Raw genomic sequence first — 25,863 nt, forward strand, 5'->3', positions numbered from 1 at the left:
GAATACTTTTACTGGAACTAAATGGAAAAAAATACCAGAAAACATGGTCTCTTGTTTTAAATTTGGAGCATCATGGATGTTTCAGAATTCAAATTCTACAATGCAAACTTCTGAAGGTAAAGCACTTTACCAGGAGGGTTTGGAGTGAAAGTGTATGCTCAAACTACTATCTCTGCAGTAAAACAAAAAAGCACTTACAATGAGTAATTTATAAACTATAAATATCTGCACATCAGCTTAGTCCAGGTTTTAGTTTTAAAAGAGTTTTTCGGAAAGTAAGTTTTCAGAATCTTAAGGAGTTAGCATTAGAGACAGATCATGAAAATGAATTAAATGGAATGATACCATTAATGTCAATTCTACAACTTTTCATGAATAGTGTGCTACATATCATGGCATTACAGAATAAGATAACTGGGGAGTTAAAAATCCCCCTTGGTTTACATAACATGGCTTTGGATAATTTCTTGTTAATTCAACACAAAATGGTAATTTGAGCTTAAGTTAATATTCCTTAATTTTTCAAAGAAGATAGCAGACATCCTTACTGGTCAATGGTGACATGGAAAGGGCATTATCCCTTCACCCTTGTTTATAATCAGGAATTAATTTTCTTCATGTCTATATTTCACTGGTGAGTTGGAATGTATTATTGGGTCTAAGTTTTAAATATGCTATTAAATTCTTCAGTGCTTTCACCAGTCAGTGGGAAAGATAAACCACAAGCAGTATGTCAGGAGATGGAGCCGGTTATTGAGGAAAAAACACTAATCTATACCTATATCTTCTCAAAATATACTAGATTACGTCAGACTGAAAACAGTCCCCAACACAAAGTAGAAAGGTAGAAGGTTGATGAATGTTTGTAGAAGACAGAAGGAAAGGATTTTCACTACCACTGAACATGCAAGTAGAGGAAACATTGCTGGCTATAAATCTAATATATCTAAACTGAAGGGTTTAAAATTACAAAGGAAGAATTTGGTCTCACTGCCAAACCAGAATTTGCTGAAAATTCCATTCAACAAAAACATCAACCAACACCAAGTCCATCCCGTGGGATGTACTAAAATTTGGGGAATATCTGACATAAGATCATGTTACTGCAATAAATTGAAGGGTTGTCGAGGCAGCAAAACTGGCATATAAAGACTATGAAAATAAGGATTTTAAGGAGGATTTAATGTTGTTAAGTTTGAATAAGTAATAGTTTTAATCCATCCTAAAATAAAGGAGTGACAGATTTTAAAGCTTTAGCTGTCATAGTACACATTTAAAGAGTCTCCTTATGAGCCAGGCAAGGTGGCCCACACCTGCAATTCCATTAATTTAGAGGCTGAGGTAGGAAGATCACATATTTGGGGTCAGCCTCAGCAATTTAGTAAGATCCTAAGCAACTTAAGTGAGAGTCTCTCTCAAAATTAAAAAAAAATAAAATAAAATAGGGCTGAGGATATGGATCAGTGGTAAAGTGCCCCTGAGTTGAGTCCCAGGAGGGCAGGCAGGAAGGGAGGGAGAGAGAAAAATACATTAGGGAAGACATATATAGATACAGTAGCATAATTAAAAAATCCATAGAGAATGGAGGGTCCCCCATCCAAAAAATGAGTCTACAAATGAATGAAATATTAAGATCAATCTGATTGTGTTAATTGATCTTGTGTTTCTTGTTATATGAAAAAATAATATATGAGTAGCTCTACATAGATCACTTTATCTCAAATGTGGATTATATACTTTTTTTTTCATAGTCTCAAAACCCACATTAAACTAAAAAACTTTTTTATGAGAGGCTTCATGGACAGGACCCAAGGTAATGAGATAGAAAATAATGCGGAAAATTTGTAGCAGATGAAATGTGAAAAGAATACCTTATTTCAGTTCAATTCTCCTACTAGCAATTATAACAAAGTGGGATTAAGTTTAAAAAAATACATTTTAATCACTGAAAAGCAACTTAAATAACTAGGACTTCAAGATCCAAGAAAGAAAGCAGCCCAATGAGAGCAGTATCATTCTACAGGACTTTTCTTGGCGGCACAATCATAGTGTCAGGTATTTACTTATATACTGCAAAGTATTCCAAGATCCTGTTTCAAATTCCTTCAAACTAAAAGAAATAGATAATGAAAAAAAAACTTGACAATAATTTGTAATTTTTAACATTATCAAACATGGACTTCAAAATTTTAAAACACTTAAGAAAATATTTAAGGAGGAAAATTGTATTCATAAATTGAAATCAGAGTGACACTTGAGTGGGCAACGAAAGTAAGATCCTTTGAAGAGAGTAAGATCCTTTTAAAAAACACAGAATATGGGGCAGGTCTTATATGGAGGCCCAGAAAGAGTGTGGAGGGAAGTACAGGGACCAGCACAGAGCAGCACTGAAAAGCCTTCTGGCCAAGAGTTTCCTTAACTGATGAAAGACATTATCCTACAAATTCAAGAACCTCAATAAATGTTAAGCAACACAAATTAAAAGGAAACTACTTTAACGCAGACTGTCAAAGAATGACCTCTGGGAATTATTTATCAACAAAAGTGATCAAAGCTAGAAGATACTGAAAGAACATCTTTAAGTTGCTCAAAGAAAGAAAGAAAAATTTCAAATGACAGCTTTCATCCTTGAAGGTAAACACCAGTGTGTGTGTGGGGGTGTAGTGTTCCAGTTATCTTAATTATATTCTTAAAGTGAGACTTGTGTCTTCACACCTAGATGGCCATTCACCTCGATGACATCCTAATGCCAGCACATTTGCCTTCAGATGACTGGCAAGGTAGAAGTAGAAAAAATAGAAGCCTGAATTGGGAATTCAGGGTAGATGGATAATGACTGAATGAGCTGTAATAAATAAACCCCTCAACCTTGTCTTTACTAAAGAGGGCAGGCCTTCTACTCTTTAGCCTTCTTTTCACTCCTTTCTTGATATCCATGATTATTCTTTCTGGTTACTGTCATAATTAACATACTTTTCTTAGAGGAACTGAAATCAGGAACAGAATAACATTATTTAACATTTTACACAAAATATTAAAATGCACAAATACTCTATTAGATATGATTTGCGGTTTTCATTCTTTGCCACTCCCCCCGATCCCCTTGCAGTGGGGGACTGAACCCAGGACCTTCTTGCACATGGTATTCTAAGTGCTCCACTATTGAGTTACACCCCCCAGCCCCACTGCTTTTCTATATCTCCCTGAAGCAGAGAGACTAGAACATCAAACTCCTTTTACCTTAAGGTCCTAGATTTCACCAGTGAGGTGTACTCATGAAGGGATCAGCAGGCAGAAGTGGGTCTCCTTGCTGGCTGCTGGCTACAGTACTCAACATGGTAGGGTTGAGCCAATTTTATTGGTATCAGTAAGGCAAGAGCACAGCTCCCTAATTTCTGCTTCCCAGTGATGGCAATCAAAGGTAGCAAAACAGATGGGACTTCCATTCCTCCCTCTCTCCAATGGATTTTGTAACCATTTAAGTCTCTACATTAAATTCCTATCTGAAATACCCACAGTAGTCACAGTTTCCTGCTCTAAATATCGGCATAATCGTCAAGGGGATGGAAAAGAGAGAACACGAATACAGATTTTTTTAAAAAAGGTAAAAGGGAGAAAAACAACACATGGTTATAAACAGCTCACAGTCATCTATTAGTCTCTGTGTCCTCTATTCTGTACCACTGGTCTGTAAGTCTACTTTGGCGCCAATACCATGCTGCTTTTGTTACTATTGCTCTGTAGTACAGTTTAAGGTCTGGTATAGTGATGCCTCCTGATTCACTCTTCCTGCTAAGGATTGCTCTAGCTATTCTGGGTCTCTTATTTTTCCAGATGAATTTCATGACTGCTTTTTCTATTTCTATGAGGAATGTCATTGAGATTTTTATCAGAATTGCTTTAAATCTGAATAGTGCTTTTGGAAGTGTGGTTATTTTGACAATATTAATTCTGCCTATCCAAGAACAAGGTATTAGAAGAAAAGTAGGTCCAAATCTCCATCGTGTGAGATTAGGCCCCAACTTCCTCAATAAGACTCCTATCGCGCAAGAATTAATATCAAGAATTAATAAATGAAATGAAATCAAACTAAAAAGCTTCTTCTCAGCAAAAGAAATAATCAGCGAGGTGAACAGAGAGCCAACTAACTGGGAACAAATTCTTACCATATGCATGTCAGATAGAGCACTAATCTCTAGGATATATAAAGAACTCAAAAACCTTAACACCAAAAAAGTAAATAACCCAATCAATAAATGGACAAGGAACTGAACAGACACTTCTCAGTAGAGGATATACAATCAATCAACAAACATATACAAAATGTCCAACATCTCTAGCAATTAGAGAAATGCAAATCAAAACTACTCTAAGATTTCATTTCACATTAGTCAGACTAGCAGCTATCAAGAATATAAACAATAATAAGTGTTGGTGAGGATGTGGGGAAAAAGGCACACTCATACATTGCTGGTGGGACAGCAAATTGGTGTAGCCAATATGGAAAGCAGTATGGAAATTCCTTGGAAAACTTGGAATTGTACCACCATTTGACCCAGCTATCCCACTCCTTGGTCTATACCCAAAGGACTTAAAAACAGCATACTACAGGGACACAGCCACATCAATGTTTATAGCAGCACTATTCACAAAAGCTAAACTGTAGAACCAACGTAGATGAATGGGTAAAGAAAATGTGATATATATACACAATGGATCATTACTCAGCAATAAAAGAGAATAAAATCATGGCATTTGCAGGTAAATGGATGGAGTTGGAGAATATAATGCTTAGTAAAGTTAGCCAATCCCCCAAAACCAAATGCCCAATGTTTTCTCTGATATAAGGATGCTGATCCATAATGTGCTGTGAGGAGGGGCAGGTAGGAGTAAATGAACTCTAGATAGGGCAAAGGGGAAAAGAGAAGGGAGGGGGCATAGGAGTAGGAAAGTTGGTGGAATGTGACGGTCATCATTACCCTAAGTACATGTATGAAGACATGAAAGATGTGACTATTTTGTGTTCAACCAGAGATATGGAAAATTGTGCTCTATATGTGTAAATATGAATTGTAATGTGTTCTGTTGTCATATATAACAAATCAAAAGATTTTTAAAGATTCATTTTAATTCAAATGATGTGTATGAAGAAAAACAGGGCAAGGCAACTTGGAACACACCTGCAATCCCAATGACTTGGCAGGAGGATTAGCAAGATCCTGTCTTAAAATAAAAGGGAAAAAAGGCCGAGAGTGTGTTAGAAGTAGAGCATATCCCAGTACTACAACAACAAAATCAAAAAAGAAAAAAGGAAACATGGAAGTAAAAAAATCTATTAGTTTCATTTAGTATTTCAAACACTATTTTTTAGAGATAGTTAGATGGTTTATGAGTTACCAAGACTTTTCAAATGTGTAAGGTGGCCGGCCATTCACACGAAAATTTGAAACAGGGGAGATCTCAGAGATGGGAACCTGGCAAGAAATCTCAACCACTCTCCTTTGTAGAACAGGGAATTTGGGTCAGAAGGCCCATTGATTAGAAGAGGAGAATAAATCTGTGAGCATCTAGGAACCACTGGTCATCATGGAATACAAGCCATAGTGTGGAATCCAAGTATTTAAGGTCAAAATTATTTATTTTTGGTAACAGGATTGAACCCAGAGTGCTTAACCACTGAGCCACATCTTCAGCCCTTTTATATATTTTTAGAGACAGGGTCTTGCTGAGTTGGCTGGAACCTAAGTTGCTGTGGCTGCCTTGGCCTCCAGAGCTACTGGGATTACAGGTGTGCACCACCACGCCTGGCCAGAATCCTTTTTAACTAATTCATCCCTTCAACCTGCTTTTAAATAGTGGTAATATCCCCTTTGCTAAGATATCTTCATAGGTATGGTAGCAATAAGTGGGGGGAACAGTGGAGTACGAATGTGAAGTATCATCTGACAAGTTTGGAGAACAGCTTTTAACATCTGGAAACAGAACTGTGGGAGGTAGAACAATGGAATGAACTTTTTTAAAGTGTTCACTTTGTTCATTACTACTTTCCAAATACCTGGAACATTTGTGGAATAAATTTGTGAGTGGAGGTTGGAGCTTTAGGTGCTTCTCTCCTGTCTGCTCATTTCTCCCTCTGATATCTCCTTTGGTCATTACACTGACCATTTCATCTGGCATAATGTTGTGGTTTTACACCAAAAGGAAGAATATTAAGTGTATGTGTGTGTGTATGTGTGTGAAAGAGAGACTGCATACAAGCTTAAGCTGAATCACATTAAAAATCAAGGGTAAAAAACTAATCACATCATTTTACCCTAGAACATTCTAACAGATTCAGCAACTGATCTAGATGACTAGTTTTATTACCTTGGCCATTTGATAATGGCCTGTTAAAACAACCTAATCAATGATCAATTGTTCTCATCTCTGCTCCCCTGTTAAATGAGAATTTCAATAGGCAAAGAAATCACATTAGTAGATTCAACTTCTTTTAAAATGAAGAAAGAGAAGAATAAGCATGAACTTGAAATGAGCTGTAAGAATCATCTGTCAGACAACCAAGAAGCTGTCTGACAAAGCTTTGTTAAATACAGTATGCGATTTCTATCATTTCATCATTATCCTGATATTAAATAGATGGAAATTCTCAAAACCCTGCTTGTCAGACACTGAAGAGAGAGAGTAATTAATTTGGGTAAACTTATGTTTTTCATGTTGAGAAGCCATACAGATCTTATATGTAACTGCTTAAAATCAACATATAGAGAAGGCTCTGAGAAAAATTACATTTTGCCATTAAAACACTGTGGTGTTGACTTGCTAAAACCCTCTTATTCTTTTCCTATGTCCATGTTTGCTTGTGTTGATTTTGTTTTTAGACTGCATCAACTTTTGCTCTGCCTGAACTCTTTAGTGAACTATTTTATCTAAAAAATAATACATAAATCTGACTGTGTTCTATTTGTGCTTCAGATGAAACAATATGATATGAAAAGATTTAATACACTGTTCTCAGGGAAAAGAATTCTGAGTTATGAATTACCAGTAAAAAGTATTAATAATGTTTCAAAAATATCTAAAAATAATTCACGTTGATGATAGATTCACAAGCCTGACTCTGGTGTTTAAGAAAGCATTCAGGATTTATAATTTGAATAGTAAACATATGGCACCATTCAAAACAAAAAAAGCACTGAAGCAAATAATTCATTAAAAATGCAAATGAATACAAGTGAACTTGCTCAGAGAAAGCAAGTCAGGGAACAAAAAGGCTCTAACAGGGGTGAGGACTGCTCACAGGGGAGAATTCTGATGAGGTCAAGTGCAGCTCTTGGAGCTGTAGGCTCCTTATTGAGAAGGACCAGTTCTGAATTTTATTACTGAGCTTTGTTCATACGGTGATGATTTCAGATGAGGTATTATGGAGTGTCTAAAGATCTGACCTTGGAACTATTTTATGGTCATGTGATGTATTGCCTTTTATGGAGAAAGTAGGCAGTTCTATATAGATAGATCATTCATATTATCAAAAAAGAAAGAGAAAGCTGGGTTGGGTTGGGGAGGGGGTCAGGGAATGAAGAGACTTCCCCTGTGAAACAGTTCATGCCTTTTCAATAGTTTAAGCAATTACTCGTGTAATACATTAGAATAGATCATAAATCAATTAGTGAATCTTCCTAGAAAGCCATATACTCATAAAATAAATCACATGATGCCCCTTTTACAATAAAATTCAAGACTGATAAACTCAGTTATTTAGAATTTGTCACTGGAGTAATGTCAGAATCTTGTGACTTATAATCAGTATAATAAAAATCTTTCACTTTCTTTAGCAGAGCGCACTGTCAAAACACCAAACCAATATCGAGTACTCATAAAGACTTGAGGGTCAGGCAGGCATGTCCTACCATCCATTTATATTGTTAAATGCTACCAGCTCAAGCCCCTGAAACTAACCAACACAGCAAGACTGACCATGACCTTGACAGTTTTATTATTTTCATTAGCATCAAGTAAATCATTATTTCTAAAGTTTTCAGTGATTTGTTTGAAACCTTTTTTGAAAATGTGTTTTCGAAAAAGCATTAAGTAAAATGAAATATTAAAAATATTAAAACTCTGCTCTTATAAAATTGCATATAATCTAGAATCATTGCTAAATGTCATTTTTAAAATATCTTTATTTTGTTTATTTATTGTTATGTGGTACAGAGGATGGAACCCAGTGCCTCACATGGGTGAAACAAGCACTCTGCCACTGAACTACAACCCCAGCCCGTAAATACCATATTTTTAATTAAGCATTTCAATGATAAAATATGCAATGAAAACATAATCAAGACAATTAGAGTATTGTTTTGACCCTGGTCATCTTAATTTTTCAAATACTATCTGCAAGAGAATACTTATACGATGAGGACATCATAATCATTGCCAAATTAGAAAGACCAGCAACCATTTGATTTTTAATGGAAAAAAGAATTTGAATAGATTGAATTTCATAATATTTGATACATGCAAAAGAATACAATTAACATAAGTAGGTTCTTAAACATAAAATGAATGCCCACGATTAGTTTTTCTTCTTTTGGTACATATTCTTTCCCTTGTAAGTTTATAAATATCAATTTTATGGCATCCTACAAATTTTGATATGTAGTATTTTTATCATAGGGTTCTAGTTATAAAACTCTTTTATATACTTTTTTATTTGATTCATGAGTAACTGATAAAGATGTTGAATTTCAACTTTTTAAAATGTTATTGTCATTAAATGCAGTGTTGGGAAAATGTGGTGTGACAGGAAATATTTAGAAATTTGATGAAGACAGCTTTATTGCATATGTTGTGAGATCCATTTTCCCAATTATTGTATCATCCTTGAAAGAATGATGTTGTAGTCAGGCTTGTGTTGCTATGACCAAAATATCTGACAAGAACAACTTACAGGAAGAAACTTTTTGGGGGACCTTGGTTTTAGAGGTCTCAGATCATAGAGATCTGAGTTCATTCCTCTGGGTCCAAGGTGAGGCAGCTTACCATGGCCAATGGGCTGGACAGTGGGCTAAGAACTCTCTAGACTGGTGGCCCAAAAAACAAGGGAGAGAAAGATCCTTCCAGGGTACACCCTATGAGCCACCTCCTCTAGCCATGCCCCACCTGCCTATGGTTACCACCCAGTCAATGAATTCAAACTAGGATGGACTGATAAGGTTACAGCTCTCACAATCATTTCACCTCCCAACATTTCTGCCTTCACAGAGCTTTGGGGAACGCCTCACACCCAAATAACAACATATGCTTACTTTCTAAATTGTCTGATGCAGGGATGTATATACACCTATGTTTACAACATAATAACTAGAATAATCACTAATCTTTACTAGCTTTCTCAGCTTGCATAAAAACAGCTGACCAAGGTGAACTGAAATCTACCTCTAAGTGGTAGAAGGTTTTTCAAATTTTTATGTTCAATTAACCTCACTTTATATATTTCCATGTTATTTTTTAGATGCTTTTAAGTTTAGAATTGCACTATTGCCCTGATAAAGTCTGTAGTAAAACTCTCTCTCTATCTAATTATGTTTTCTGGACTGAAATCTGAATGGTCAGAAATTTCCATGGCCAAACTGTCACTGTTAACGTTTACTTTCGACTTCTGTTTTCGGGTTTAGGTATTTTTCCTGTAAACCACATATAACTGCTCTTTCAGACCCAAACTACTCTATTTTTACCACATATTCATCCCACTTTTTTCCAGTCCCCAAACTGGGTTTTTAATCTTTCATTGCATGATATAATCCTGTTCATCACACTGCTGAAAAGGTCAATGTGTTCACTCACCAGTGGCATGTGGGTGTGTGTGTGTCTTCTCCAGACTGAGCCCCCTCAGTCTATAGAGTTCTTAGCCCACAAACAATTCCCCAAAGACAATTTGTGCGGCAGTACTAACAAGCACATCTTACATGAGTGGCCCAACGGACACTGTGTCAGATAACGATACTGAGGATGGAAGAACAGAATTTTTAGACACAAAAGATTCAATTTTGCAAGTGCACACTTTGCAACAACTGTAGTAAATTTTCTCAAATGTACTACTTCAACTATAAGGCACAAATCAATAACAACTAATATGTTGACTTTTTTTTTCCCCCAGAATGGAAATACGTTCACTAAAATGTCACTAAGAAATGAGCTACATTGATTTAGACTGTTCTTTTAGGCACTAGAGGTTAAACTCAGGGCTCTCTACTACTGAACTACATCCTCAGGCATTTTTTTTTTTTTTTTTTTTTTGAGACGAGGTCTTCCTAAGTTGCTGAGGGTCTTCCTTAAATGCCAAGGCTGTCCTCAAATTTCTGATCCTCCGGCCTCAGCTTCCACAGTCACTGGGATTACAGGTGTGTGCTACACCAGCAGGACTATTCAATTTGAAAATATATTCACAAATATTATTTGCATCCTAATTTTGCACCAAAGACAGTTTAGTAATAAATGCTTCTTAATTAATACCAGTCCAATTAAAAACAAAACAAAAGCTTCACCTAATGGTCACACACCACTTTTTTTTTTGCAAAAAAAAAAAAAGGCATAAAATCTGCAACAATTATGCAGTGAAATATGGTAATTATGTCTTTTGTCTTTAGTCCACAGTGTTAATTATCTATTGCTGCATGACAAATGACTACACCTGTGTCGGCTTAAAAAAAAAAAAAAAAACACGAATTTGTTACTGTGTGGGATGAGGGTTAGGAGTCCAGCACATTTTAGCTGGGACTGATCTCTGTCTTTAGAAGCTGCTCTCAGGTCCTTGCAACGTGGCAATCTAAGACTTAACTTTCTAAGATTTTTTTCCCTGCATGCCCTTATACTAAACTAGGAAAATTATGCTTGTAAAAGACTCGTGTATATACCTCAAGCCCACTGAAATAATTTCTCTTAAAGACAACCTCGCAATCTAACAACCAAACTGACAGTTCCAGGGATTACGTAGGGCATGCACCCTGGGCTCAGGCCAATCAGAATTCAGGGGCCAGCCTGAATTCTACCTGCTACATTCACTTACTTTTATTATAAAATCAATGGCTTTTGGGATTTACTTGCATTCTCTTAACTTTCATCTTCTACTTGTTCTCTCTGTTCATTTGTTCTCATTTTTAATAAAATACAGAGAAAAGGAATTGCTTTTCTGTTTGTGTGTTGTCGGGGTTTTTTTGTTTGTTTTTTTGGGGGGGTACCAGGGATTGAACTCAGGGGCGCTTAAACCCTCAGCCACATCCACAGCCTGTTTTATATTTTATTTAGAGATAAGTCTTGCTAAGTTGCTTAGAGCCTTGCTAAATTGCTGATGTTGGCTTTGAACTCACAGTCCTCCTGCCTCAGTCTCCTGAGCTGCTGGAATTACAGGCAAATAAAGCAGGGGCCATTTGGGGACTTTTGATTACAGGACTCCTATTCTTTTAATAGCCTTATATTTTTAAACAAGCATAATTACATACAAACAACATAAGAGCATTAGAAAACTAACTCTCAATAACTCCTCTGAACTTACTGTACTGCAGTCCAATATTTTAGTTCTAGCACTTCATAAAAATCTTACAAATCAAATATTATTAGTAGTAGCATTTTAAGAAAAATTGTGTATAAATTTATGAAATATTTATCAACTTATTTGGTCATCATTTTTATTTTTCAGGTTACCCTTATGGTATTATTCTATTTGTTTCTCAAGTATTAACAAGTTTTACTTTTAGAATGAATTACCTTTACTTTACGTCTCAGTTTTTATCCACTGAAAATTGTATTGAGTCTCTCAGTTTTTATCCACTCAGAATTGTATTGAGTTATGACACAACTTTATGTGGACATTTTTTCTCTGCACTTTAAAAATATTATCCCACTGCCTTCCAGCTGCCATTGTTGATATTGAGAAGTTAGATTTCAGTGTAGTGGTGTTTTCTGTGTAATATGGTCTATTTTTCTTGCTATTTTTATAAAGTTCTTTGCCTTAACTTTTTTTTGCTGTTGTTGTTCAGTTTTAACAGTTAGCTTAACCATTGAGACAACTATACAAATTTGTAATATGTCCAATTATAAAAATTCTATTTGATTCTCAATCTCAACTAGACCTGGTCTAACACTGACCTTGACCTTGGGTAATTATAGGTATGGTTTCACGATGAAGAGTGTGTTCCTGTGTAAATTTGTTAATGGGGAAAATAACAACAGGAAGGGTAGTAGGGTCTAGACATCTCCCTGACTTGTTCCTTTCTCTGTCCTGTAATAGGACAACTCTGGAGTACCTCCTTTTCCACACTGCTGGAAAGAGCAGTATTTATAACAAACTGACCAAATCACTGTCATTAACTGTGGACTTTCTTTTTAAGTTGTTTTCTGTCTTTCTCTGAAGGTTATTTTAATACCAACTTATAACATAAATATCAAAGTTTTCCATAATGCTTAGGTATTTCCCCATATTTTGAATAAAATACATGTCAAATAAATAAAATGCAGCTCACCCTGCATATTAAGTCCCACCTTGGTGACAGAGCTGGATAGGCCATCAAAGCCACCCTCTCATACAACAATAAAATGAACAGAGTAGTTTTACTCAGGCTTAACTATATAATTCAAACAACAAAATTGAAAAAAAATAAAAGTATGACTTCAAATTAAGTGGCATACTGCCCCAACAATTCACTATGCTGGTACACTGCTGGACATGTGGACAGATATGAAGAGATGAGATTTCTTTTTCTTTTTAAAGGTGGCTAAACTCTTACCAGGAATATGCTTGCCTACTTTTTCCTGAACTTCATTGAGACATTCTCACACCTTATTCTGCATCCAAGAAGAAGTCAGGAAACACAAAACAGATTACCTGCTATAGAGCTGTTTGGTATCCTTCCCTGGGTCTAGAGTATTCTCCCTCCCCCCAAAACCCTTATACTACATCCTTATTACATGCAACCTATTGGCTACTTTTCTTACTATTTTAACCATCATAAAGAACTTTGTGATAAAACAGTAATAACTCCACTGGCATTTTCCCCTGACCTTCAAAATCTGAAACAGTGTTAATGGATGTTTCTCATGAATCTTAGACTCTTAATGGGTCATAAGAGTTGCAGTGATTTTATCCCTGGCTTTGGAAAAGCATGAACTCTAAGTAAACTTAATTAAATTACCTAGTCTACAACTTTTACTCACAATAGAAAATTATATTCTATATGAACAACCACATAAAATTATACAGAGGCTAATAAAAGGGAAAAATCATTTTTTTTTCCATTTTCCTACAGGGGCCGCAGAGACATAAAATTTAACCTTAAAAAAACTCAGTGTTTCTGAAGTAAAACTAGACTTTCTCATTTGGACATGGCATGGAATTATTCTGGTCAGCAAAACTAAACTAAGAGGAAAGGAAGTAAAAGATATAAAGTGCAAGACTTCTATTAATTATTTTTAAATGTTTCTGGCTTGGATTATCCAGCATTGGTTCTGTGCTAGACACTGTCCGTAATTCCTCAGTCTCAGTCCTAGTTACAGTCTCACCGGCTCATGATTCTCAATGACTTTGCAGTCTGACCTCTACTTTTTGTCAAGGAGAGACTTTCTAAGAGGAAAAGACAAGAAAAAGTAAGACAGGGCAAGGGGCCCAAGAGTGACATGGGAAGAGCTGCTATTCACATGCGTGTTTACAGAAGGCCTGTCTGATAAAGGGAGATCTGGTCTACCCCTGAGTAAAGCCAGGCTGGTGTCCTTATGAAGAGACCTATAGCAGGAACTGGAAGTGCCAGGAGAGGCAGCCTTCTGGGAGGAACTTGAAGAATTCCAAGGAGGCCAGCAGAGGTAGAGCAGGACACAGACAGAAGAGTGAGGAGCCAGGTCACACATGGTCTTTCAGGAGATGGCAAGGATTTGGGATTTTGAGAAGGGAAGTCTTTGAATAACAATGGGACAATGTTGGGTTTGTATTTTAAAAGATCAATTAGGCTATGAGGAGGATAGTAGGTTATAGAAGAGCAAGAATTTTCTACAGTTCACAAGAAAAGTCCAAACGACTCAGAGTGTCAATTAAGACACATTAAAACAAAGGATAAATCTAAGTTCTCCAACTGACTGATGACCACTGGACGCTCAAGGAATGTCACATTGCCTTTCCTGTTTTTGTTTTGTTTTATTTCCTGCTCATGAAAATTTTTTTATGCCCAAATTATCCTTTCTTCTTTTCCCTGGCAGAATCCTATCCACCCTAAGTGAGTCGGCTCAGATTACCCTGGCTTGGTGAAGGCTACTTTTACAGTCTAGGATATTTTCTTCTATCCTAACACTGTGAGTATGGCACAAACCTAAGACACCAAAAAGGAAATACAAATAGATAGCAATTGCCTGCAGTGCCTTCCTATGTATAACTCTAAGCTAACACGTGAATGTTAAGATTCCGCATAAGAAGGAGCAGAGGCCAGATATTAAAATACACCAAGTGTTGCAGCTTTTAGAATTTGTCTAGCAGGCTTTCTGGTTGTCACCAGAAGGTCATCTTCCCACCACAGGAAACACACATACGTACACAGAGTAAAACTACAATATGTGAAATGGGGAGAAATGTCCTGACAAAAAGAAGTATATATATAAAAGCACATAATTCTATCTACATCAGGCCTTGCTATTACAGAGGGGGTAGAAGATTTCAACCAAAGCCACCAGTAAATTATTCAAAGCAGTAGAGAGTCTTCAATCTAAAAACAACCTCTGTCTACACCAGAGTCCCACAAACTGAGGGCTTTGGGCCAAATCCAAGTAAATTAAGTTTGTAAATGAAGGACATGAAACCTAGCTGTGACCACGCATTTACACAAGGTCTAGGGCTACTCTCGCAGTATTCCATAGAGCCCCATCTTTGAAGCAGATCTTTCAGACCACGCATCTCTCACAGCCTGAGATATTTTACTGTTCAGTACCACACAAAACAAGTTTGCTGGGCCTGTCCTACCCCACTCTCTCCCAAACTCCTCAACCCCTTAGTCTTCTCAAATAAGTCCTATTTCTTCAGTTCCCTGCTGCTGAGAGCCACAGCCGAGTCTGTATGGCCCCTGGCATTTTGCCAATAGTATTGATTGACAGGCAAGGCGTTAATATCCGCCTCTGCCGCTACTTTTGAGTTCTAGCGCTAATTTTGAGTTCTCGCGCTATTTTTAGTTCTCACGGGGATTCCCCGGGAGTTCCCATTGGTTGTCGAAGTGCAGGAGGAGGGTTTTCCCGGATAGTTATTTCCGGCTGGGGGTTGCTGGAGGAGCCTCGTGGCTTTTCGGGAGGATTCCCCAGGAGCGTGTGTGAGGTTTTTTCTTGCAGTAGAAAAAATAAAATTTGTTCCTGCTTTAGTGGCTCGTGATTTGTGCCCAGCCAGACTGCGGCACCCTGCTATTTCTTCTGCCTAGAGCATGGCTCCCTACCTCCTCTGCCAGACTAAGCCCACTCCTCCTTCAGTCCAAGGTCAGTTCTCAGAGATGCTCCTCCATGTCCACTGGGCACAGGCGTCCTTTCTGGCCCACATCAACTCATGCAGACCTAGAACCCGACTGGCAGCCCTCATGCTATCTTTATTTACATCCTTGCCACCCCAATTCAACATGGAATCCATGCGAATAGGAAGTGGTTTTGGGGCTTTGTATTTCTTCTCCCAATGAACAAACCTAACTTTTCAACATATTTGATGAGCATGAGACTCAGACTGAGAGTTTAATGAATCAGAAGAGAATTCAAATTTTGTTCATGTCTCAAATTACAAATCACCAAGGTCATTATGTTTGGTGAAAAAAAAAATTCTTTATAAACATTTTTACAAAGAATCATTCCTCTTCAAGGTCTAGGATGGGTCTTAGGTCCCTAAGAGGAATTGCCTCCAAGTAGTGATGGGGTTTCCTCTGTCACTTCCCGCTGCTTCCAGATACCTCTAGCCATGATTCACCAGGATTTACCCATTCCCTTCCAAATTTGTGGCTTCAAAAAACTACTTAGAGAGCTGGAAAGCAAAACAAACCTGAGGCAAAACTGAAACTGGTGCCTAAAATTAGAATCAATAGGACTTTAAGGGGCTGTGGGATCTTTCTTTCACAGGTGCATAAACACTGCTGCTCTCTCAAAGGCAGTCTTTCTAAATTCCAGGTTCTTGGCTCTATTCTAAACGGGTGGGGGTTTTTGTTTGTTTGTTTTTGGTGGTGGTGGTGGTGAAGTGTCTCTGTTTTGTTTTAATCAGAAACCTAGTGTGAATAACAGAACTATTATGGGAGGGAAAAATACCATGCCCTTTTTAAAGAAAAATACCTACACAGTATCTCTGTCTTTAAGAAAGCACAGACATGATTATTAAGAAATAAGTTGCCCTATTATTACATTAAAAAATAAAACAGGGGCTGGGGATGTGGCTCAAGTGGTAACACGCTTGCCTGGCATGCACTGGGCGCTGGGTTCAATCCTCAGCACCACATAAAAATAAAATAAAGATGTTGTGTCTGCTGAAAACTGAAAAAAAAAATTAAAAAATTGTCTCTCTCTTAAATAAATAAAACATGCACATAGTTTTAATAAAGCCTGATATCTTAAAATGTATATGTATAATAAAATAGATGAAAAATTTTAATGTACTTATTTATAATCATTAATGCCCAAATTTATTGTACCAAATGTATGCCCAAATGCCCAAATGTATAATCATTAATGACTCAATTTTTTTATTTTTCCTGGAGATCAAAAACAAAAAAAAAAAAACCAAAGTCAAATTTCTGGAGACATTACCAAATGAAAATTAAACAAGAATTGAGCATGTTGTAGAAAGGTAAATTAAGGCAAACTATTCCATTTTTATAACAGATTAATAAAGATAAATTTAATTTTTACATATGCATTTTGGTATGTACATAGTGATCAAATACTATTTTCTGTGCAACATAAAAATATTTTAAATAATATTTTTTAAAAAAATGTTTCCTAAAGCTTAAAGCAGAAATTACTCTCATTTCTTCATTCTTTTTCCTTATAATTATTGCTGAGGAGCCAAAAAATATTCCAACCTATTCACTCAAAAACAAAATCCAAGCAAAGATATAATATAAATACTACGGAAACCAAAGTCAAAGATGTTGCTTATCACACAGAGTACTGAAAAGTACCCACCATATGCGAGGTCTCATTTATACTGACAGACATAATTTTCCACCCTGGCTTTCCTTTTCTAATACACAGGTAACTTACAAAAATCCAGTCCTCATTCCACCACAGGATCATGAATGTTCTTTTTCCAGTTTTTATTTTAGAGTGCTAAATGGAGGGTAGAACTAATTCTTAACTCAAGCAATATGGCATTGTGTTCTCTATATGACAATAACAAATTTCACTGCAAACCAGAAATGAAGAGCTTGATGTGTGGCTTTGTCTGAAAAATACAAAGAAATTTAAAATTAAGGGCTTGTGGAATGGAATGCTCACATTTAATTTTACCTTCACTACTTTTCAAAGAGGAAGTGCAGGGCTACTAGGATCCAGGTGAGGATGGGGAGGGGGTTCCCTCTTTGATCTTTCCTGGTCGGGTTCAGGATTGAAGCTGCCTGTACACCCATCGATGCACTTGAAATACTAACCTTGGTAGACAAATTCTTAAATTTATATAACTCCTATATAACATTTGAAAAAGACACCTGTTTTGGAGTTTTCTGAACTGTATCTTCCTAAATCATTCTGGTCATTTTTTTTTTTTAAACTTTTGGACAATTTTGGCCATCCAGAATATAATCACAGAGACTCAAATGAAATCACAAAAATAAAGACATGTGCACTTACATTTTAATTTATTGTACCAAATGTATGTATTTAAGGAACAGAATAATCCTTTTCAAAACAAGCAAATGAATTTAGTGAATAAGGACAGAAATAGTTTTCAAAGGCCTGACACCTAAGGTTTTTGTTTCAAAACATTCTATGAAAAATGTCAAGTGCAGTCTATAAAACCTGATTTTATAGACTCTGAATTTTTTTTTAACTGGCAAAAGGACATTTAAGTAATCATATTCTATCAGCCCATAGTTTACTGCAGACGTAGCCTGGCAGAATTACAGTATTTGAATTGCAAAAACCAATAAGAAAATCCAAAATCAATGCCTCTTACGTTTTGATATTTTAATCTTATGAACATTTCTAAGTCTCATCCATCAACAGAGTCCATCATTTATGAATTAAAGCAGGTTATTGAAGGTGACGAGCACCAGGATCACATGGAGACCAAATCCGGGAACTCTCTCTTGCTTTGGCAGGCTTTCCAGCAGGAGTCGTACTTGTTCTTCATTTTTCTTTCCATTATGTAGTTATATTAGTGTCTTTGTAAACTGTCCTCAGTGAAATTAAAACAATCATCCCTAAATGCAAAATTTATTAATTCAATCATTGTGGGGCAGACTGCTAAATTAAGAATTTCTTCCCTAAATAATTACCATGTCTAACATCAACATTATATTTCCCCCACTTTTTCATGCATTCTGAAGTTCACTGGTGGATAGTAAATAAAAGATTATGATTTACTTTGTTTCCTTTTATTAAGAAGCAACAACAATAAGAATAGCAGTGAACTCATTAAAAACTAAGAGTTATTGGCATGAGGGGGCAAAAAAAGAATGGTTCCCTTTCACTGAAGCACCAGTCCTTAGAAAAGTATGCCATGGTACTGTGGAAAACAGATGATTTAAATGTCATTGCCAAATTGATAACTTGTCATACATAAACAGGATAGCATTTCTTTCTTCCTTTTTTTTTTTTTTGGAGGGGGGGTACATTGAAGGGACAGGGAAGAACACCATGAGATCAAACACAAAAGGAAAACAGATTAGGGGATAATACTGGACTGAAACTGAGACAGTAGCCTAACTTGGTAGTTAATTCAGTCCAAACTATAGCTACTAAATGTCAAATTATTTGCAAAGCTTTGGGCAGGGTACTCCTGGGTAAAGCAAAGCTATACCCAACTTTACCACAAGGAGCTTATAACTCTTATAATAAGCATAAAATGATATAACAAAAGTAGAGCATTTGCCTGGCAATCATTTATGAAGTAACTCATTTTAACACACTACGAGCAAAGCATTATTTTTTTTTTTGTTGGATATTAAATTCAGATCAGGTGCCGTATAGGCAGCAGCTCTTCCAGTGTGAAACATAAACTCTGCTAAAAGAGAGGGACCGCCAACTGAAGGACACCAGTTATGTGAAGAAAGTGTCAGACTTTCTGAGGCACCTTCCCCAAATTTGATGAAGCTGAAAACCAACAGTCTTAGAGGGAGGGGTGTTAAAACTTTAATTCTCCTGTTTGGTTTCTAAACATCTGCAGAACAAAGCCTCAGCTTGCCTACCAATCTCATTTCTTAAATAAGATGAAGATATTAACATTACCTACTAATGTTGTTCTGAGAATTCAACATGTTTTTCTGGAAAAAGGACCTTTAAGTCATCTTCCCTCAGCTGAAGGACTTGTCACTGTCACCCTGTAAGTCTGAATCCTATCCATCTTCAGGCTGCATAAGTGCTTCTCACTAAATAAACAACCCGAGCCCTCACAACCCTCCAGTCCTTGACATCCCCGAGGGGTCGATGGTGAAAATAACTTAATGCTTAACGTTCAATGAAAGAAAAGATCTGTGACCATCACTTTCATTGTGCAGAACCTGCGCTGTCTATGGGCCTCTTCTTTAACTCCAACCATTCTTTCTTCACCTCCACTGCACTGTGACAGGATTCCAGTTAGATCAGGACCCCAGACCTTGTGTCTTGAAGGAACTCATGGTGCTATTCCTCCAGTCATGACTCTCTCCATAGGAAGAAGAGGCTCTTAGGACAAGAAGAGAACTGTCCTCACAGAGCCTGCCTCTCCCCACCACAGGAGAACTAAGCCACAGATCTTCCTGCAGGGATGGACAAACCTTGTATCCACACTCTCCAAAGCAGGAGACACCAGCCCCGTGTGGCCATGAAGACGTGAAGAAAGACTAGTGTGACTGAAAGATTTTTAATTTTGTTTAATATGAGTTAATATATATATATATATACATATATATATATGTATATATATATAGAGAGAGAGAGAGAGAAACTTCAAAAGCCACAACAGTGGCTACAGAGAATCCTTTTGTCAGGACCACACAGGATCTCTTGGTTGCCAGTCCATTATTTACTTCTTTTCATTGATCTTGATGTTTCAGCAATGGTCAGTTCTGCTGAGCAATCAGCTCTTCTTAAGGATTTGTTTCCGCTGACATTTGTGGCACCACACTTTCCTGGGCTTGTGGGAGGTTTTGTTTGTTTCTCTGTTTGGTCTGTACCTCTGCCAATCTTCCACTTCTTTGTCAGCTCCACTTATTGTATTCGAACTCTTATTGCTGACATGCCTCAACTTAGTCATGAACCCTCAATCTACACTCATTTAGGTAATCTCATATATCAACATGCCAACCACAATGAAAACTCCATCTCCAAATACAGACGCATAGCCAACGATGCACCTGAGATCTTCATTTAAAATCCAAATGTAACAAACTCAGAGCAATACTCCTAATTTCCCACCTCTGCAAAAAGCAGTCTCTTACCAGCCTTCCCTACAGATCATCAAGGAATTAACCTTTACCTAGTAGCTCAAGGCCAAAAGTAAAGGGCTGCCATTGATTCCTTTCTCTCATCTTTCATTCTAAGGAAAGGCCACAAACTATGAATGAAAAGCATTTATTCTAAGGGAAATGTTAAGATGTTGAGAAGACTTTTAAGTTTGGGAGAAAAATCTGCTAGGTGGAGAATAAGTTGAAGAGGTGAGAGTGGATATTCAAGAAACCAGTTAAGAGACGATTAGTGAAGTCTTGAGTGAGCAACTAGAAGGTGGAATTAATTTAGACGAAAGGCATATTTGGATGTGGAGGATGAGAATCAATAAAGGTAACTCCTATGATTTTGGATTAAGAAACTTAAAGTTGTGGCCACCTGCATAGATAAGACAGGCAGACTACAGTTTTGACGGACAGAGGTGATGTGGGAAGTTAGAACCAATGCCTTTGTTTTGCAGGTGCACCATGAAGGCAGGTTTCAAATAGGGAAAGAGGTCACCAGGTATCAATCTACAGAGGTGTTAAGAGGATGAAAGTCTGAAATTTTATCCTCTAGATTCTATTTATGTTCAACATGCCAACAATATTTTGGATACGAGAGGCTTGCCATTCTGGCTAGAGTCCAACAGATTCCAACAATTTTATACATGAGTATAAACTTTCAGGGTATTCCCTACTTCCACATAAATCTGTGCTCAGTAGCAACCAAAATGACAAAGCCAGTAGCAACAGGACACACAGCAAGGACTCTTTTTGAATAAGGTCAGTAACCAAATCACAAAGCAGAGAAACAAATCCACTGATACTTCAAAATATCAATGAGTAAAGTATATATTTTTTTAGTGTTTCTTTTTTGGTGGGGGGTACCAGGGATTGAACTCAGGGGCACTCAACTACTGAGCCACATCCCCAGCCCTATTTCATATTTTTCATTTAGAGACAGGGTCTCACTTAGTTGCTTAGCACTTAGATGTTGCTGAGGCTGGCTTTGAACTTGAAATCCTCCTGCCTCAGTCTCCTGAGCCGCAGGGATTACAGGCGTAAACCACCAAGCCTGGATTTTTTTTTTGCTGTTTTTAACATCAGATCAAACCCACTTATATGGGCTGGGTATGTAGCTCAGTGGTGGAGTGCTTACTTAGCATGCACCAGGCCCTGGGTTTGATTCACAACACTGTCCCCCAAAAAGCCATTCACTAGTTCAGACCATAAAAAGTTAATCATTAACAGAAACACACACACACACACAAAAAAATAGGTGATATATGTGCTATAGAGCAAGTATAACTGCCCAATTTCAATCTAGATAAATTGTTTAAAGTCATACAAAACACTGGAGATAATGTAATATGAAAAGGCTAGAGAAATTAATAAATAAGTATCTTCTCTCTCTCTTTTTAAGAAAGCTTCATTTTGTCCACACTAGTATTTAAAAGAAATTATTGCTATTATCCATTCATCTAAAAGACTTTTAAAATCTTTGTAACTTCTAGAATAAACATTTACCTGACATTAGCCAAACGTTATCCCCTAGAGTAAGAAAATGATTCCTGGAATAGTTTTCTTGGGAAAACCAAACCAAAGGATTACACGATAAGAAATGACAATACATAGTATTCTGACATTTTAATAAATTAATATTAGTTAGATAAAAGAAATAACTGATGTTTATGTATCTGAAACACCATTCTTTAGATAAAAATAATTTACACTAAAATGACATTCTGATACTTTCATTATAATAGATTCGCTAAAATCATTAAGACTGCATCTTAGTTAAGAAGGGTTTTGGTGGGGAAATGATCTTGCTGCTATTCAAAACACTAAAGACAACTCCCACAGCATGTGTTATTCTGTCATTCATTGTTTCATAAAAACTTTTAACAGTAGAGCTGTACATGTTCCTTTTCTTTCATCGGTGTTAGTTAAGAAAAGGTTATCATGCTTCCATTTCTTAAAGACAGTATGGTAAGACATTGTCCAGAAAAGGGAGAAAGGAAAAGACATATATTTTATTGAAACTATTCAGAAGGAACCAATCTTCCACAGAAAATAAATATTTTATGCTTTATGAACTTTTCTATGGCATTTGAAATGCAAGAAATTTTATCAGACTTTAGGAGACCTCTGAGATCTCAAAACTTGATTCTTTAATCTGGTCTGACAAGTTCCATGCTCTTCATTTATTTCAAACAGTTTAACTATGACGGCTTCATAGTGACTTGGAAAAATCACTTAGAAATATGGTCAAAGACTGAAATACTACTAGAAATCATGGAAAATAAGTTCATATAAATCTCTTGACTAGAAATGAAATTAAACCCAAATCTTTCACCATGCACAAAACTCAAAATGGATCAAGGACCTAGGAATTAAACCAGAGATGCTGTGTCTAACAGAAGAAAAAGCAGGCCCTAATCTTCATCATGTAGGATTAGGCCCCAACTTCCTTAATAAGACTCCTATAGTGCAAGAATTAAAACCAAGAATCAATAAATGGGATGGAATCAAACTAAAAAGTTTCTTGTCAGCAAAAGAAACAATCTGTGAGGTGAACAGAGAGCCCACAACCTGGGAGCAAATTTTTAATCCTCACATATTAGATAAAGAACTCAAAAGGCTAAACACCAAAAAAAAAAAAAAAACCCAAATAACCCAATCAACAAATGGGCCAGGGATCTGAATAGACACTTCTCAGAAGAGGATATACAATCAATCAACAAATATATGAAAAAATGCTCATCATCTCTAGCAATCAGAGAAATGCAAATCAAAACTACTCTAAGATATCATCTCACTCCAGTCAGAATTATGAAGACAAACAACAATAAATGTTGGAAAGGATGTGGGGAAAAAGATACACTCATACACTGCTGGTGGGACTGCAAATTGGTGTATCCAATATGGAAAGCAGTATGGAGATTTCTTGGAAATTTGGGAATGGAACCACCATTTGACCCAACTATCCCTCTCCTCGGATTATACCCAAAGGACTTAAAAACAGCATACTACAGGGACACAGCCACATCAATGTTTTTTTTTTTTTTTTTTTTTTTTTTTTTTTTTTTATTGTTGGTCGTTCAAAACATTACATAGTTCTTAATACATCATATTTCACAGTTTGATTCAAGTGGGTTATGAACTCCCAATTTTACCCCATATACAGATTGCTGTATCACATCAGTTACCCTTCCATTGATTGACAAATTGCCTTTTTAGTGTCTGATGTATTCTGCTGTCTGTCCTGTTCTCTACTATCCCCCCTCCCCTCCCCTCCCCTACCCTCCCCTTTTCTCTCTCTACCCCTTCTACTGTAAATCATTTCTTCGATTTGTATTGTCTTGTCTTACCCCTCCTTTCCTCTTATATGTCATTTTGTATAACCCTGAGGATCGCCTTCCATTTCCATGCGATTTCCCTTCTTAGCAGCACAATTCACAATAGCTAAACTGTGGAGTCAAACCAGACCAGTTTTAAAGAACAAAAACAAAACCCAGGAGATTTCAGTCAACCTTACTCAGGGTAATAAGGAAGTCCCCTCTGTTTTAACCCAACAAAGAAAGTAAGTTTGAAATGACCAATCGGTTTCTGCTTTGTTCAGCCTTTTTCTGCCTTAAAGCTAGTCTCTGTTCAATTCACAGAACACTCACTTAACTTTATAGAATGAAATGTTGTACAATTCTAGAATCACAAATAAGAGCCAATTTGATTTTGTAAAAATACCTTTATTTTATTTATTTATTGTTATGTGGTGCTGAGGATTAAACCCAGTGCCTCACATGTGCTAGGCAAGCACTCTACAACTGAGCTACAACCCCAATTTGATCTTTATATTTGTTACAATGTTGGTCTGACAATGTGCAATAAAATGTTCAACTTACAAAAAAAAAATCAAAAGAACCTTATAGTTTTACATAAATACATTGCTAATGTTGAAGATGGGGGAAAACCCATACCTATGTAAACAACAATAAGAATCTGAATTCTAACTTTTTAGTTGACATATAAAAATATGTAAATAAATTTTGCTAAGATATCCCACTTCTTTCAATTAATAAAGAAGAAAAAATAAAAGAACAAAAATAGAACTAAGAATAGAAAATATTATTCTAGTGCTTTCTAAATTTTCAGAAGGTATGTACTTACATACAAATATACTTTGATGAGTAGTTAAGTTAGGAAAGAACACAATAATAAGCTGGTCAATAGGTTTGCACTTTCATATTAAAAATCAAAAGTTATTTAAAATATATGATTATATACTTCAGAAATACAGACTGCCTCTCATACTACTGTTATGTGAAAATAAAAATCCCATTTGCCTGGATTGACCTACAGTAAGGGCTGTCTCCTCCTCTCTGAAGAGCTGAATTCATTAAGGTTTCTACAAATAAAGGTCACCCGTCCATTTCTTTTTTAATTCATACATTCAGTAACTGAATTACTTCTGCCTTTAAAATGAAACTTAAAAGTGGACTAAGGAAATACAATTCGCAACAATCATTGGAAATGATGAGCTCTGGACAAGTAAGCTTTCAAAAGAATTGCAATCAAAGCAGGTTTGGTTTGGGAAGAAAACACTTCTTACATAATTAGTCATTTCTTTGCCTTCTTAACCCAAGTGGAGATACATGCTATAATCTTTTTCTGAGTGGGGCTGCTTCTATACCACAAATTTGGTCTTCTTTTGAAGATGTAGGTGCTGTGCATATATAGATGACTGGAGAGAAAATAGTAAGATTATAGTATTCCTATAACTCTTATTTCTAAAGTTTCTGTTTATAGTTTGCATGTTTAGATCAATTATCTCTTTCTTATATGAAAGCCAGAATAATAACACACAAATTCCTAAGCAATGTCACATTATCTTCCAACAAAAGGTAATAATGATTCAAAAACCAAAGTGACCATTTCCCAAGAGGTGCTCAACATTTTAGCACTCTGGCTTCTTACTACTGCCATGTAGGGTCAACTTATCAATGGCATTCATTCACAATCATTTACTTCTGTGTTACTACAAGCAGTTCATGGCTGGTATTTACCTTAGGGCCTAGTTTGTTGTTTACCAGTGTTAGAGTTATGAGTTCTAAGACTTGGATTTGGATATTTGGGGAAAGCTTGATTTTAAAATCTACAAAATCTTCTTTATTATCAGAGATCTCTCCTAAACTGGATAGTATTCTGGAATAACCCACAATAGTAAGAGGACACCAAGAGAAGGCTAAAA

The 25,863-nt window shown here is 36.4% G+C and overlaps 1 protein-coding gene and 1 non-coding gene across 3 annotated transcripts in view; one reads left to right on the plus strand and one right to left on the minus strand.

Annotated features, from left to right (window-relative positions):
* The window catches only part of Klf12 (KLF transcription factor 12), a 426,606-nt gene that overhangs the window by 161,869 nt on the left and 238,874 nt on the right, over positions 1-25,863 (minus strand). The window lies entirely within an intron of this gene.
* LOC113189360 (U7 small nuclear RNA) lies at positions 14,484-14,543 on the plus strand. The gene has a single exon (XR_003301649.1). It is a non-coding gene; the product is annotated as a U7 small nuclear RNA (small nuclear RNA).

The sequence above is a fragment of the Urocitellus parryii genome, chromosome 2 (genome assembly GCF_045843805.1).
Source record: "Urocitellus parryii isolate mUroPar1 chromosome 2, mUroPar1.hap1, whole genome shotgun sequence".
Lineage (NCBI taxonomy): Eukaryota > Metazoa > Chordata > Mammalia > Rodentia > Sciuridae > Urocitellus > Urocitellus parryii.